The following is a 17,043-nucleotide window of genomic DNA, read 5'->3' on the forward strand; positions in this document are numbered from 1 at the left end:
CCGGACAATGACTATTACCTTTATTCAACGATAATTTATCTCGTATTATCGCTGCTACCAGCTAGTGGCCAGTGTCACAATCAGCCCCTCTAAACGACCGGACATCACTTATGCTAGATTGCCTTCTTGTATCTACTAAAACGTGATCAATTTGATTATGGGGCATTTTCGTCTGATGTCCAAGTGTATTTATGAACGTCGCGATGTGGGAATTTTGTACTCTTCACGATTAGGTTTTTGGATGTTGGAAAGTTCACGAGTCTAACAGAGTTGTCATTACTTTTCTTATGCAGACTTTCGTTCCCTATAATCGGTTTGAAAATATCCTCTCGTCCTACCTTCGCATTGAAATCCCCTAATAGAATTTTCAAATGGTATCGCGGGAATTGGTCAAATATCCGTTCCACTTCTTCGTAAAACTGTCTTTTACATCGTCATCCTTATCTTCAGTTGGGGTATGTACATTTAAAACAATAATATTACACCACCGTCCCTTAAGAGTAATAAAAGAAAGTGTGTCAGTAACAAATTCAACCAGTTTAATTGCTGGTAATATTCGTTTGTGAACGAAAAACCCTGTTCCCAACTGGTGATTTTTATTTCCTTCCCCGTAAAAGAACGTAAAATTTCCGGAATTCACAGATCCATTTCCTTCCCACCTAACTTCCTGATCTCCTACTACGTCCATGCTGTATTCTCTAATTCACTCGTTACGGATTTTAACGCGCCTGCCCTATAAAGACTTCTAATATTCCATGTTCCAAATCTCATGTCCATTTTCTTTTGCTGAGGTCGTGCCAAGTTATCAGTCCTTGTCCGAGGCTTTGTGAATATTTCTGAACAAGTGCTTGCTTGCTTGCTTTTTTTTACAGGATGAGGTTGTTAGCCTTATCCAAACCCCCAAGCTGGAGGACCACCCTTAGTCGGCTGTCCGCGACTGCTTATTCAGTATATTCGCAGCTAACCTCTATATCTAGAGGCTTTCTCCTCGATCCGCACCTGAGGACGTGCCATGCCGTGGTGACAGGAACCCACGTTGCACGGCATCATAAATAATAAAATAGAAAATACCAACTTGTAAATTATTCATTATAGCTTCGGAAAATTTAAGATTGCTAATTAAGCTCCAACTGAGCAAACAAGTATTTATATTTTAATAGTATATATCTGTGTTACATAGCCGAAACACACACTCTCTCTCTCTCTCTCTCTCTCACACACACACACTGGAGTTTTATTAGAGTGTACCAGAAGAAAACAAGGAGTGAAAAATCCAGCAATAAGAAAGAATGAATGTTAACCAGTGAGTTGACAGAATTACATTCATTATTCATCACTTCGTTCAGTAGTTTAACAAATTTAACACTTCCAACTGAAAAATGATCTATTATTAATTTATTCTTACTATAGATTTGAATATTCTTGCAAATGGTATGTGCGGAAGAATTGATCATCTTGACCTGGATATATAGAACATATACAGGGTGGGCCATTTTAATTAATCCACGGAAATATCTGAAAAATGATAAAACATAGAAGAAATGTTTGAAGTAAACGTTATATATTGCTAAGGGGGAAAACCATTTCCGCCAAAAGTACCCCTCCCCACCCCGCGGAAATGGGGGTAACGGGGTGTAACTTTGAAATGTCAAATGGGAACATGGGTCGAGTAATACCTCGTTCGAAAGGTCTTGGAAAACTAAGTAACGCTGTACCAAAATTTGTTTCATATGGAGCACCAGTTTCAAAATGGCCGCCATGATATAGTTCGGAAACTCCAGTAGCCGTAGTATGAAAACCATGGGAGGTAAATGAATAGAACAAAATTGAAATACGTAAATATCATAGCGCATATCGAATGATGTGACCCCTGCGATCCCAGCGGCTTCTCTGAAGGGATCTTGTGAGCTAACTTCAAAATTTCAATGTCCGACCGGACAACGGTTCGGGCGTACGCTTGACCTACTCAATGCTGTTTGGAAGGCAGACTTCAGGGATAGAGAATTAGTGCACTAAGTTAATGCGGATGGCCATAGTCAAGGGCGCCCATAAGGGGGGCAAGGGGGGCTCTCGCCCCTAGAGAAAATTGTGCTTCGGAATATCGAAAACTCAATAGAATTTTTAGAATAGCTACAGCAAAATTTGAAACTATATTTGAAATGTCGCTTTTTCTTGCCTCCCTTGGAAACCACAACATGGGCGCCCTTGGCCACAGTTACATTTTGATTAACTATTAGCACTCATGTCATATTGTGAGCTTGAGGGACGAAACAGTGTGTACGTATATCCCCGAAATGCTTTCCGTATATCCAGCACGCATTGCATAAAAGTTTCTGTGGCGATGGAGATTAGCAAATTCACACGTTTGTAAGTTCCAGCAACTGCATTATTCGACAACTTCTTTCGTATAACATTCCTTCTGTTTTCGCATCAAATCATACTTAGCCATACAGATATGCGTTACCATTCAAATAAAATTTCACCTTTTTTAGTCACTACAGCGTCATCCTTACAAACAAATGTTTCAACCATACCATACCTATTTGTAAGGTAGCCTTAATTTGCGAATTAAAGTAGAGTTCTCATTTGAACTTTCACTGTTACTTTCCACCCCACTCACGTACAGAGCACAGGAAAAGATTATTTTGCAGGACTTGGATATCTCTCTATACATTATGGCAATTTTACTCTAACATTTTTATCTCTCTTGTATCATTCTCGAGCCTTGGAACGCCTCCGTGGTTTTCCTATTTAATTTTCGTTATTTTCTTTTATCTCTACCCGTATTCATACTATGGGCACTAGACGTTTTCGTAGACACATTCACCATGTCTTGGCGATCATTTTGAAAACGGTGTCTCATGTCGAAAATATTCTTACAGAAGCTGTTTGATATTCATTTGTCTATGTAACATGATGTTACTCGCTTCAAGTTGCTATTTGAAATTTTCAAGTTGGCCCCGGATACCTTTCAGTGGAGTCACCCCGACAACACCTCTCGATGTGCCTTACGTCAGTTACCTACTCCAGTTTTTCTTCTGTTGATTTATCTCCAATCGCTTTCATACTACGGATACTAAACCTTTTCTCTGACACTGATACTATGTTCCGGCGGCCTTTTGAGAACACTGCCATTTCACCTCAATCGTTTTCTCCTGCAAGATGTTTGATTTTGCAAGATTTATCGAACGAGGTACCACTCGACTCATGTTACTATTTGAAATCTTGGAAGTTAGCCCCCAAGACCCCTTCAGGGAGGCCACTGGGATCACAGGGACCGCACCATTCGATATGCCCTATGATATTTACGTATTTCAATTTTGTTCCATTCATTTACCTCCCATGGTTTTCATACTACGGCTACTGGAGTTTCCGAACTATATCATGGCGGCCATTTTGAAACTGGTGCTCCATATGAAACAAATTTTGGTACAGCGTTACTTAGTTTTCCAAGACCTTTCGAACGAGGTATTACTCGACCCATGTTCCCATTTGACATTTCAAAGTTACACCCCGTTACCCCCATTTCCGGGGGTGGGGAGGGGTACTTTTGGCGGAAATGGTTTTCCCCCTTAGCAATATATAACGTTTACTTCAAACATTTCTTCTATGTTTTATCATTTTTCAGATATTTCCGTGGATTAATTAAAATGGCCCACCCTGTATATATATATATATATATATATATATATATATATATATATATATATATATATATATATATATATATCTGTTTGTGTAGATATCCTGGTATAGCATACAGTGGCGTCTCTTGGCATAATAATTTGGCAGTTCATAAGCAATATTATATAATGTGTGTGCATTAATGTTTTGATAATAAAGCTCAATCAATACTTCCAAAATTCTAACCAAGGAAAAGTCATGAAATCAATCACAATAACCGTATAAGCATTTATACAAATTGAAGAACCTAGTTGTGAAGACGTTAGAGGGGAACAAGGAGACAAGTACCTTTCCGGTACCTCCGACTATCCTCTTTCAAAATACAAAAAAATCTTGTATGAAATCAATCGAAATGACTAAACAAACAGGATCACACTTTAAGATACACACATTAATTCAACAGAAAGTTACTCTAGGGTGTCAACACAATAATACACTATCTACAGACATTGTCCTAGTGCATGACATTTCGTGTTTTTTGACTTCTTAGTAAATCTAACAATATCCTTTATTTAAAAATAAAACTTCAAATAGCTTCATGGCTCTTGTTAAATACATAATATTAAACTAGAGACCTTTTAATATGCGCTGTGTAATCAAAATGATAAAACTTCACTAAACAACTGATAACAAATGTGTAATAAACTATTAGAAAACTAACACGTTCGATATGTTCTAATACTTCAAATGTAACTCAAATATATTTGAAGCACATTAAATTGAATCATGACTGCTTTCTTTCTGAAACATATCTAACACATACTAACACACACACTACTATTATTACATGTAATAACCTGGTGGACAAACACCGTGTGCGTGGGTTTCCTCGGGGTTCTCCCGTTTCCTCCCACTTTCTTCATTCCACGATTTCATTCATTACTCATCATCACCGTCTCCTTTAGCCTAACCGGTATAACTGTGGGACGTAAATATCTCAGATTTCATTTTTTTTTCTTTTACATGTAACAACGAAAGTAAGTAACAAAACCGAACAGAGTACAGCTCACTTTATAACACGGCTTTGGTTGAGCTTTAGTTTGGAAAAAGAGCTCTGATTTGTTTTATTGAATCAAAGCAAACAAATCGTTGGTGGTTTCCACAAAATATTGTGTCACTCATATTGCAGTGGAGCACTGAGTTCCGGCAGCAATATGGAAGGAAATATCTGTCGTGGCTACTCAAATCCAGAATAATTCACATACGTACACAGTATGTCGGAAAAGTAACGGATTTTTTTTCTTTGTAGATAACCACGAGCTCCATCTATTAAAGCAACATAGCAACGGAAAGCAGGATATCTGCTTATCTGCTCAAGAGAAACGACATTATAATCATGATTAACGGACTATAAAGTTATAACAAGAAAAGTGAGTGTATCTGGTGTCCATCATAATAATGAACACTCTTAATTGTAACAAAAAACATACTGAAATTCTTACAAGTTACATTCTTGCTCCACATTATTTTTTATATATTCGTCCACGTCTTTGGTATCTTTAAGTCAGAGAAATCACCATTTCTGCATCATCACCTTTGTCTGCTTCAACTAACGCATGCGTTCTGTTCACCTTAACATATTGCTGCAGATCACCTTAATGTACAGTACATTAACAAGTGCTAGGTACTGTACGTGTATTCTCACTATCATCAAATTACACATTTTGTGTGTTACAAAGTACGTATGTTTTCATTATTTTGATACTCGGTTATATATTCGTGTTGCAATAAGATGATTATATAATGTAATGTTATAAGTGTTTTCCATTCAGTAAGGTCGCCATATTTAGCATGGATGATTCACTTTTTACAAAAGTTTCATAACATTAGTATTTGAACTGGAGTTAAAATTAAAAAAAAAAACAAAAAACAAAAAACAAAACAAACATGTCTAACATTCCGTACTAACAAGCCGAATGGTTATTTCAAGCACCCTGGGTATTGCTTACAACAGATAACACTTTCAGAATATAGCAATATTCTATATTTTCAAGTATGGATTGCTCCAAACCATTAATTTGTCCAATATGCTACTGTGAATCAGCAGTTGCTGGAATAATATTTGCTCTTGAAGAACTAATGAGAGTCCCAAGAACAATCAAGTTAATATAGTTGGAAACATCTTGTTTGAAACTTTTGAATTCTTCATTCACTTTTAGGGATTTCTTTCGGGTTCTTCCCAATGACCTTCTACAATTTCATAACAATTCGTTTAACATAATAGTCACGAAAATGGATATTTCTATTTGAGGAAATTTTGTTATATGAGTATACTCATATATACACATTCTTTTCGACATTGAAATTCCCTCCAGAGCTTTTTATTCTTTTACATAATTTGAGTGTTACTAAAATAAAATTACCAACAATATACCACTACGAATTTTCTACGTGTATATCTAGAGAATGTGTGCTAGTTGATTAGAGCATCATGAACGTTCACATGTTTGCCATATATAAAGCTTAATTAATTATGGTTAATTGTCGTTTCGTGTAGAAAGTATGAATAAATATATTGTTTTTGCATTATAAGTTTCAGGGTTTGAAGAAAATGTGCGTTAGTTTTAACAATGTAGTTTTTTCATTATTTTTAAGTACTCTTTCTTTAGAATGTTTCTAGATCGAAAATATTTTTTGACTGTCAACATCATCATTTCATTTCTAAAAAATATTAGTTAAAAATTGTGCTATTTTAAGTGCTATACCAATTGGATAATATCGTTACCTATTAAAAGTGTTAACAGTAACAAGCCAAAATAAATATATACGGTAACGTTACTGAAAACATAAACTCCGACTGATATAGTGTCTTAGCAGGCACGTAGCCAGGATTTGGTATTTGGGAGGGGGTGGGGGGCGTGACATGGAATACTGTGGTTATACTGTGGAATCAATCTAAACTATTTTACTAGCAACATATATTGCTTTGTTAGACCCATTTTAATAACAATTTTAATAACAATTTTTAGAACAATTTTAATAAGGATATGTTAGTAAGCATTTTAATAACAAACTATGAAGAAATACTGAGTAAAAGAATATAAAAAAAGCATTGAAAAAGATTCTATAATATCTACGTTGCTTCATTTGTTCATTCAAATATAACAATTTTCCTTTCATTATGACCTCAACTATTATAAAAAGTACATATCCACTATTATAGAAAGTACGTATCCAACAATGACATGTAAAATATTTTACAAATCTGCGTTCCTTTCTCTGTTGAATCAAATGTTGACAGAACTTTCTTTCCACATAATTTTTGTTTCTACTACTGTCTGTTCTAAATGACAAATTAAAAGAGCAGTAGAACAATGATTCTCAAATAACATGTTTAATACTGCAGAGAAGTGATCACGAAAAATTAGGATAAAAATATCCATACTATTACAGAACGGCACAATGTTTTAGAAAGCTTGAAATTTCTCTGACTAGTAGCTGAAATTCTGAGAATTCCGTAACTTTTCTAGAAATTTCAAATCCCTTGACATTTTCAGGATATCCCGCTCATTCGCTACCATGTATTGCAAGCAGTGTTGGGCAAATTTCAATTGAATTAACAATTAACAATTAATCTGTAAATTTAATTGTTAATTGCAATTAACAATTGAAGTACGTAATGGTTAATTGTTAATTGCAATTGACCATTAATAATGGGGAATCAATTGCAATTAATCAATTGATTGAAAGTAATTGCAGTGGAAAGTAATTGCAATTGAATTCAGTCATTCAATTGTAATTGAAATTAATTGGCAATTAATTCAATTGCAATTGATTTCCACAGCAATTACTTTCAATTGATTGACCAATTGCAATTGATTTTCACTGATTAATTTTCAACACTGCAGTTCAGAGAGGGCGTGGGGCAATGAAAACTTTAGCCATGACCAATTGACTCACCATCCATTGTGACCCACAACCCACCGTGACCCACTCTGACCCACCACCCACCATGAACCACTCTCACCCACTGTGACCCAGAAACCAACCAAAACCCATTGTCATTAACTCTGACCCATGATTCACGCCCTCTTCTCTACTGACTAAAGAGTTTAAACTTGTAATAAAACAAGCCTATGAAATTATCACTCATCGGAGTTTGAATTTCTAAGATCAATCTCTCAAGCACCACTCTATTACAATAAGGGCGGACCTAACCTCTCTAATATAAATAAAATAAAGAGTTTGTTCATGTCTGTCTGTTTATCTTTGTGCGGCCTGTGGGCCAGACGAGTGGACCGAAACTTTTCAAAATGTGGTCATGTGTGGCTTGGTCTAGGCCCGAGATCAAGATGAAGAGTTTTTTTTTCAAATTTCGAACTAGGGGGGTCTCAGGGGGACGTTTACCGAGACCGGCCTGGAGACCAGACAATTTGACCGAGAGTTACCAAATTTTGGTCAAAGATACCTTGGTCCAGGTCCCACACCAAGGCGAAGCGTTTTGACAAAATTCGAATCAGGGGGTCTCAGGGGGGCGTTTACCGGGACATGTAAAAGTAGTAAAAAATGACCGATATCAGTTTCGATTTCATAGTTTTCGCGGTCGCTGAGATCAATGGTAAAACTCCGATCGCATTAACTTCCAAATTCACCCTATTCGGCTGCGGGCCGTGGGTCAACGAGGGGGGGGGGGCGAAACGTAAAAGTAATCCAAAATGACTGATATTAGTGTCAAATCCATAGTTTTCGTGGTTGCTGAGATCAATGGTGACACTACCATTAACGATGACTTTCAAATTCATCCACCGTTGTATGCGGGCCTGGGTCACCAGAGGCGGGAGTTTCGAGACATGTAAAAATAATCGAAAATGACCGATATTAATGTCAAATCCATAGTTTTCGGGGTCGCTGAGCTCAATGGTGGATCTCAAGACCGCGTTTACTTTCACATTTAACCTCCATCAGCTATGGAACGGGGGCATTATAAAGGGGATCACGAAACATGTAAAAATAATCCACAAGACCGATATCAGTATCACCCATCCGTAGTTTTCGCGGTCGCTGAGATCAATGGAGATACTTTCATTAGCGATGATTGTAAAATTTAGCCACCACAGTGTGCGGGCCGGGAGTCACCGGGAGTGGGGAATTGCGAGATATGTAAAAATAATGGAGAATGACCGATATTAGTCTCAAATCCATAGTTTTCGCTTCACCTAAGTGTTTCACCTAAACCCTTGTCGTGGAACTCATCTGACCTGGATTTAGTTCCACATAAGGATACTAGCTAATTTATTTAGGTTAGGTGTAGGTTAGGTAAAGGTATAATTTGGATCTGTTCATTGAATCCCAGGTAAAATTCTTAACTAAGGAAATTCTCTATTAGCTTCGTCTATGTTTCAAGACTAGGCCTCAATAATGTAGAATCCCGACTATAGAATTCTTACTCATACTGTTGCAAAACGAGCACTCGCTGTGTGCTCTACTGAACACCACTTATGTCCAATCTCCTCTATTCCTTCCCTAATCCCCTCTCTTTTGGGAATCGAGAATTTAAAAATTAATTACTCCCTAGCTAAAATCCATCTAAATACTTCTCAAAATTTCCCAACCTAAATCCGAACAACTCAAACATTATGTAACTCAAACAAAACTAAATTAACTAAAAACTAACTAATTATTAAGGAATAACCTACTTAAGTTAAATTCTGTAACCTTGGTTCCCACTTAGAACCAAAACCCCTAACATCACATTACTCAGTGGTATTCCTGACCAACTGAATCTATACCTTGGTTCTCACTAAGAACCATCGTATACAGCCACATCGTTCAGGGCTAGAATCAAAAATGAATCAGTCTAAACAGGTCCTCATTCGGAACTTCCAACTTACAAAAAATACATCATTCAGTGACTGTCTCCAGAAAGTGAAGCCCTCTTGTTACCGAATTTTTGTCCGTATTTATAGCAGTCCAGGGACATTCTGCGGATTGCGGGGAACCAAAGTTTCCTCTTCAAGGAAAGGAAAAAAATATTTTCGCTTCTGCTGTTCCGGCAAGAAGTGTTTCCACCCTAACGAAAAAGTTATTAAGCATACATAAAATACAAGTAATTTACAATTTCAATACACATGTTAACTAAATATACTATATATATATATATATATATATATATATATATATATATATATATATATATATATATATATATATATATATATATATATATATATATATATATATATATATATATATATATATATAATTAATTTATAAATATCACTAAGACCAGGCCTGCTATTATATAATAGTTCTATTTTCGTATTATTAATTACAGTTAAAATCTACACATTTATATAAAATATTAAATAAACAGCAAGGTACGCCTTGTACATAAGAAACATAATATTACTATTTTCTGTTATGTAGGTGCGAACGTTCTTTTCGAATTTTGAGGCACGCAAAATCTTTGTCTTTTAATGGTGATAAATATAAGTTTTTATATTTCATGCTTATCAACTATGTTTTGCCCTACTGTTTTATTCCTATTCTTTTTGTGTTAAAATATGTCAAAAATTATCTGATCTTAATGGGGTAAAAGCAGAATGATCGACTAGAAGTTAACTCGAGTATCATAGACAAAATACAGTATTATCGCATTGACATTGAATAGTAAAGTCAATGAATATAATTCTTAGCCTGGGGGTCATCCTAAAAAAGGATCTATCTATCTATCTATCTATCTATCTATCTATCTATCTATCTATCTATCTATCTATCTATCTATCTATCTATCTATCTATCTATCTATCTATCTATCTATCTATCTATCTATCTATCTATCTATCTATCTACCTACCTATCTGTCTGTCTATATATGTCTATATATGAAAGTACACGTTAAAATGCTTCAATTATACGTTACAAAGAATAATATGGCATTTAGAATACAGTAACTTAATAATTTTATTTTTACTACAAGATATAGTTTCCACTTTACGATCAACTTAACTTCAATGAAGACAAAGGCGAGTTTTAAAAGTTAAAAAATATATAAAAATAATAGAACCACATCTCGTTTCTATACCTAAAAGGCTTCCTTTTGGTAATGCTATATGATATGTCCCCCTGAATTTAAGTTCGCCAAACGAAAGGACATTAAAAGTGGCATGTGTTATCATTAGAGGATGAAATGAAAATGAAATGAAATGAAATCTTTGAGTTTTACGTCCCACGGTTATGCCGGTTAGGCTAAAGGAGACGGTGATGATGAGTAATGGATGAAATGGTGGAATGAAGAAAGTGGGAGGAAACGGGAGAACCCCGAGAAAACCCACGCACACGGTGTTTATCCACCACAAAGTTCACTTGGCGGGGGCTGGGATCGAACCCGGGACCCTTAACACCAGAGGTGAACGCTCTACCACTGAGCCACCGCGGCCCTAGAGGATGAGAAATAATAGAAAACAAATCATAGAAAACAAATCAAGGTTCTATTTAAATACTTGGTGAACTCGTCGATGCTTGTGCTAATTCTAATAAACAAAAGGAGAGGAGACATAGTGAAACTGCTTCAAATTAATAAAGTTTCGTTACAGACAAATTGTTGGGTGACGAATAAGTTGCTAAATTATTAGTAATTCGTGAAATCGTCAAATTGTCATAGCCAAGAATGTCGCCTATGGGTAAAAATATTTTTGCTCCTTTTCCGGAAGTAGATTCTTCTCAAACTTCCCCCTCAAATTTGCAACACTGTCTAAACTTTAACGTTGAAACCGAACTCTTATTCTGATAGAAGGACAGTAGGTGTGGGATGGGGATTCTGCGCCACCTCATCATTTCCAATAACAATCTAGTACACCATCAATAATAATAGCGCACTCCTAATAACAATAGCGCATCCCCCTATCTCCAAATAACTTCTAAACTACCCCTAATAATTTCTACCGCACTCCCTATTTCCCAAATAACTTCTATCACCATATCAAATAACTTCTATCTAACTCATAATAACTTCTAATGCATTCTATTACTAAATCTAGTTACAAAAAATCACTAAATCTGGTTACAAAAAAGTCACTAAATCTAGTTACAAAATCACTAAATCTAGTTACAAAATCACTAAATCTGGTTACAAAATCTAGTTATAACCGGTTTTGACTTCAAAAATCACTAAATCTAGTTACAAAATCTGGTTATAACCGGTTTTGACTTCAAAAAATCACTAAATTTGGTTACAAAAAATCATTAAATCTAGTTACAAAAACAAAAAAATCACTAAATCTAACAACATTTAACAAGAATGAACAATTGCGTTTTAAACTCTGATACATACTCTTTTAAATGCCGTTTGAATTATCAAAATCGGATAAAAAATAACAAATTTAGCATTTTGCCGCCTGTATTTATACAACCCAACACAGCACAGAAGGTTTGTCCACACACACATTTACAATTCAGTTTGCTTGAGAGAAGGAATAGCATATATGTACATGAGATTTACGATAATTCTCCTTCTTTCTTTCTTAGCATGGGAACGTGACTTGCTTACATCATCATACACTCATCCACACTCACATTCTCTTCAGTCAACCGGAGCAGCAACAACATTTTTTTTTAGTAGTCAAGCAGTATATGGAAAGTGTAATAATAACAACACCAAAACTGTCACGTCACGTTAGCTAGTCACGTTATGCAGTTACAATTTTCTCTCTCTTCACACTGTGAAAAATTTTTAAACTTTTTTAAACTTCTTAGTTGTAACGTGATGATTTTTACTTTCACGTGACAAACAGGGTTGGAAACTAATTCTTTTTAACATATTTTTCCAGAATTGTTAAAATTATGAATTAAGCTCTGAAACTATTACAAATGAACTAGTACCAAATAAGGTAAATATGATAATTTTTTGGAAACGATAACCAACCCTGTTTTAATGGCGTACTCGAGGGATGTTTTTTTTAAGTCGTTATAACTTTGTTGTTTATTAACCGATTTTCAAAATTCAAACGACAAATGAATAATAAAACATAACCAATTTTCTAAAATGCATAAATGATTGCATAACCCAAAGGATACTTTTCCCTTTTTCAATATCTCCACAAAATTTCAACAAATCGAAAAAATAAAAATACTATCATAATTAGAATAAAATTTAAAGACTTTTTTAAAGAATAACATTTTCCAGAAAACTCAAAAATAAACCCGTAAAAAATTCCCGAAATTTTGAACTTGCTATAACATCGTCAATTATTAACCGATTTTCAAAATTCAAACGGTAAATGGTTTCTATTTTTTATAATTTTTTTCTAACGCGTTACTGGTTGCCTATGTCTAAGGATAAAATTACAAAAAACAACTTTTATGACTTAAAAATATAGATTTTATCTAAAACTAAACTATACATAAAAGTTAATTAAATTTGCCTAAAACTAAACTATACATAAAAGTTAATTAAATATGACCTAAAACTAAACTACACCACACATAAAAGTTAATTAAATTTACCTAAAACTAAACTATACATAAAAGTTAATTAAATATGACCTAAAATTAAACTAAACTATACATAAAAGTTAATTAAATTTTATCTAAAACTAAACTATACATAAAAGTTAATTAAATTTACCTAAAACTAAACTATACATAAAAGTTAATTAAATTTACCTAAAACTAAACTATACATAAAAGTTAATTAAATATGACCTAAAACTAAACTACACCACACATAAAAGTTAATTAAATTTACCTAAAACTAAACTATACATAAAAGTTAATTAAATTTACCTAAAACTAAACTATGCATAAAAGTTAATTAAATTTTATCTAAAACTAAACTATACATAAAAGTTAATTAAATATGACCTAAAACTAAACTACACATAAATACATTTTAACTATATCTTATAATGCCCCCAAGCTAATGTACTTATACCACCCTCTAGTATATATCTTTTATCATCATTCGAATCTAAAGCTAATTTATTTACAGCTATGGTATACACATCATGCTTACAACTTCGAATTAGATTTATATTTTTGTATGTTTTCACATCATTGAATAGGGTTTGCTTATAATCATCAAATTGTAACTCTTTTGATACTACACATTTTGTTATTCCTTTTGCTTTTTTCTTCTCTTTATTTTCAACTTTAAAGGCATACATCTTTGATCTTAACCAAATAAATTCTGTCATTATTTTACCATTGTTTTCATCCTTCATCTTTCCTAATACTTTTTTGTTTACTAATGGTATTCCATATTGATTATCCTTTCCATATTCACTTGTATCAAATAAATCAACCATTTCTTTTAAGTCTTTGTAGAAATCATCTGTATTAATTTCATATATAAAACTATCAGTATCCATATAACATAACCCTATATCAATATCATATTTAGGTTTCATAATGTTGTAATGGAAGTCATACATTAATAGTTTTGACAAATCTAGCACACTCATACCAACATATATAGGTTTGTTGAAGGTCAATTTTTCTTTTTTCATATGTATCGCACACAAATCTTCAGTAAATATTGTTCTATAATCAAAGTTCGGTTTCGCTATTAACTTTTCCACCCTCATTGGATCACATTCTAAAGTAATTGATGGCCTCTTTCTAATGTTTTCCATTGTTTTACCAAATACACTATTATTCATTAACTTGTAAAAATCTTTCTCGAAATTATTCTTAGCTTGTGTTCTCATATTTGTATTTAGATCAATATATTCCTTTAACCAGTTTGATTGCTTGAACTCTAATACTCGGTGAATTTTCTTTAATATCATTCCAAGTGACATATATAATTTTAAATTTCTATAGTGAATAACATATCTTTCTTTATTGTAAAGCGTTGTTAATAATTTTGATTGTTTCGATCCTGGCGGGCACATATTTTCTGGAGCTAATGGTAGATCTGTATGTTTATCATGTAAGTATTCTGGATATTCTAAATCAACTTCTAATATGTAACCAGTTTCTGAATTATCTGGAATATTCATTATGTTTATGTAAGGTTGAACCCATTTAAAGTCTTTGTAAGGCATGTATTGACTCATTGCCCATCCATATAAATTATTTGCATCTAGATAAGCTAAATACTTTGAAGGTTCGTCTTTGTTATAACTTTTCATATACTTATTATTTGCTTTTACATACCTCTTACTACATTGTGAAATTCCACCTCTTATACCTTTTTCAATCATTAATATTTTGTCATAGTCAGTTAACATTTCTAGTTCGATTTTAGTCACCTTTAACATTGAATCCCATGATAAACCAGGAGAAGTGAAATACCAAGCAGGATCTAAACCATATGCCTTTAAACATACATCTCTAAAATTTTCAAATACATCGGCTAATATTAATACATCTGTCCTGTTATAAAGTTCTGTATATTCACCTAGATTTTTAATATTGAATGACTTCCAAACATTTTTCGCATGCTCATAATCTTCATCACTGATGTGGGTGTTAGTAAGTTTATTAAAGAACATTTCTTTTGAAGGTAGTTTTGTTTCTTCTAATCTTTCAATTGAGTCAATATAATCATATGGGTACACACCTTTTTTAATTACTAAATCTAATAAATCATAAGTGAAATACTTTGACGTTTCTCTATATTGTTCTTTTGTAAGGTTATTTGCTAGTTCTGCTAAACCCCTTGACATAAACCTAAATGAATCTAGAAATCGTAAATTAATTCCATTCTTTTTATCAACCTTCACATATTTCGAGTATGTTATATATTTTTCTTCATTGTTTGCAATTAGTTTTATTTCATTCTTATCATAAGCAAGTTCTTTAACAAATAGGTGAGTATCATAACCACTTAAATTGTGAATAAATACTGGAATGAAATTAGGATTTCGATAGCTTAAGTTACAATAACTGTGAGCTGCACCTCTAAACTTTCCAGTTAAATGATCATGATCTCTTACTTTTGCTTTATTTATATTTATATTTTTCAAACATTTACCTAATTCATGTTTCCATTCTTCTAATTTTTCAACCATGCTATCATTATTTTTAGCGAATTTTATTTTCTTATTTAACACATTTATTTGTTTTTCAATTGCGGGTGGTAAATCATTCAAGTTTTTCTCACATATATGACAACTATTGGAATTATTATATAACTCTTCCTCATCTTTAGTTAGGTTATTCATTTCAACTCTTTTGTTATATATTTTCTTTATTTCTATTGCTTCTTGTTTTAACTTCTCCACAAACACCTTTGCAGCATCTAAACCAATATAACTAACAGGCCTTTTATACACACCATTTGAGTATTTGACGTAATAACAGAAACTCATTGGTAAATGCTTTTGATACTTCACAGTTTTAGAACAATTATGGTCTACTTCCATTTTACCTAACAAACATGCAAAATCGGCATATATCGCAAATGGTACCCTTAATGATCTATTATAATTTTGGAACTGTATTTGATTGTCATATGGTTTTGGAAGTTCTATTCTAACAGATTCATGCTCCTTACAATATAGTTCATGTTCTTGTAATTGTATCTCATTTCTAAAATGTCTTGTTAAACACCTATCACAAAAGTATAATTTTTCCTTATGCTTTGTTACTTGACTTCTTATTAATCTTGATAAATCCTTTATCCAACAAAAGTGATCATTATTTTCATCTTTTACATATAATAAATTGATGTGTTTATCCTGCTTATTTTTTGTGATTTGAAGTGGGTATATATTATATTCATCATCATAGGTATACACGTTAATGGATATGTTACTTCTTTTTTCAAACTTTACTATATCTTTTAATTGTACAGGAAATTCAATACCCTTACAATATTTCTCTTGTAATTCATCCACAATTTCTGTATAGTTTGAAGGCCGTTGAGGATGTGATTGGTGATCTATAGGTTTTAAATAACATGCAATAGAATATAAGAAACATTTATTATCTTTATTTTGAACATTAATCACTGCTTTTTTATCTTTAATTGGTTTAGGAAGGTCAATATAGGAAGAAGCTCGTAATGGTACATATTTATTTAATCTGATTTCTAAATATTTAATTTGATGTAATGACCATCCTGAACCTCTTCCTTGAAATTCCTCCATCTCTCTACATAGTTTTTGTTTAGCATTGGTTATATATTCATCTAAGTCAGTTGATTGTAATATTCTTTCATTCATAGTTTTAAAATTGCGTTCTTGTACTTCTTTATCTTTAATATAATCACAAATGAATACAAGGTTGACTTTTAATGGATGGTGCTTTAATTCTTCCTTGATTTTGTTAATAACTACTTTCCCACTTATATTTAAAATCTTCACTGGATCTTTATATCCTCCTATGTTTTCAATTGTGATAGTTTGTAATCGTTTCTGTATTGCTGTTTCCTTTGTTTCTACTTTAATTGGTATTCGTTGTGGTTTGGATTCT

Source organism: Thermobia domestica, chromosome 8, assembly GCF_964235325.1.
Source record: "Thermobia domestica chromosome 8, izTheDome1.hap1.1, whole genome shotgun sequence".
Lineage (NCBI taxonomy): Eukaryota > Metazoa > Arthropoda > Insecta > Zygentoma > Lepismatidae > Thermobia > Thermobia domestica.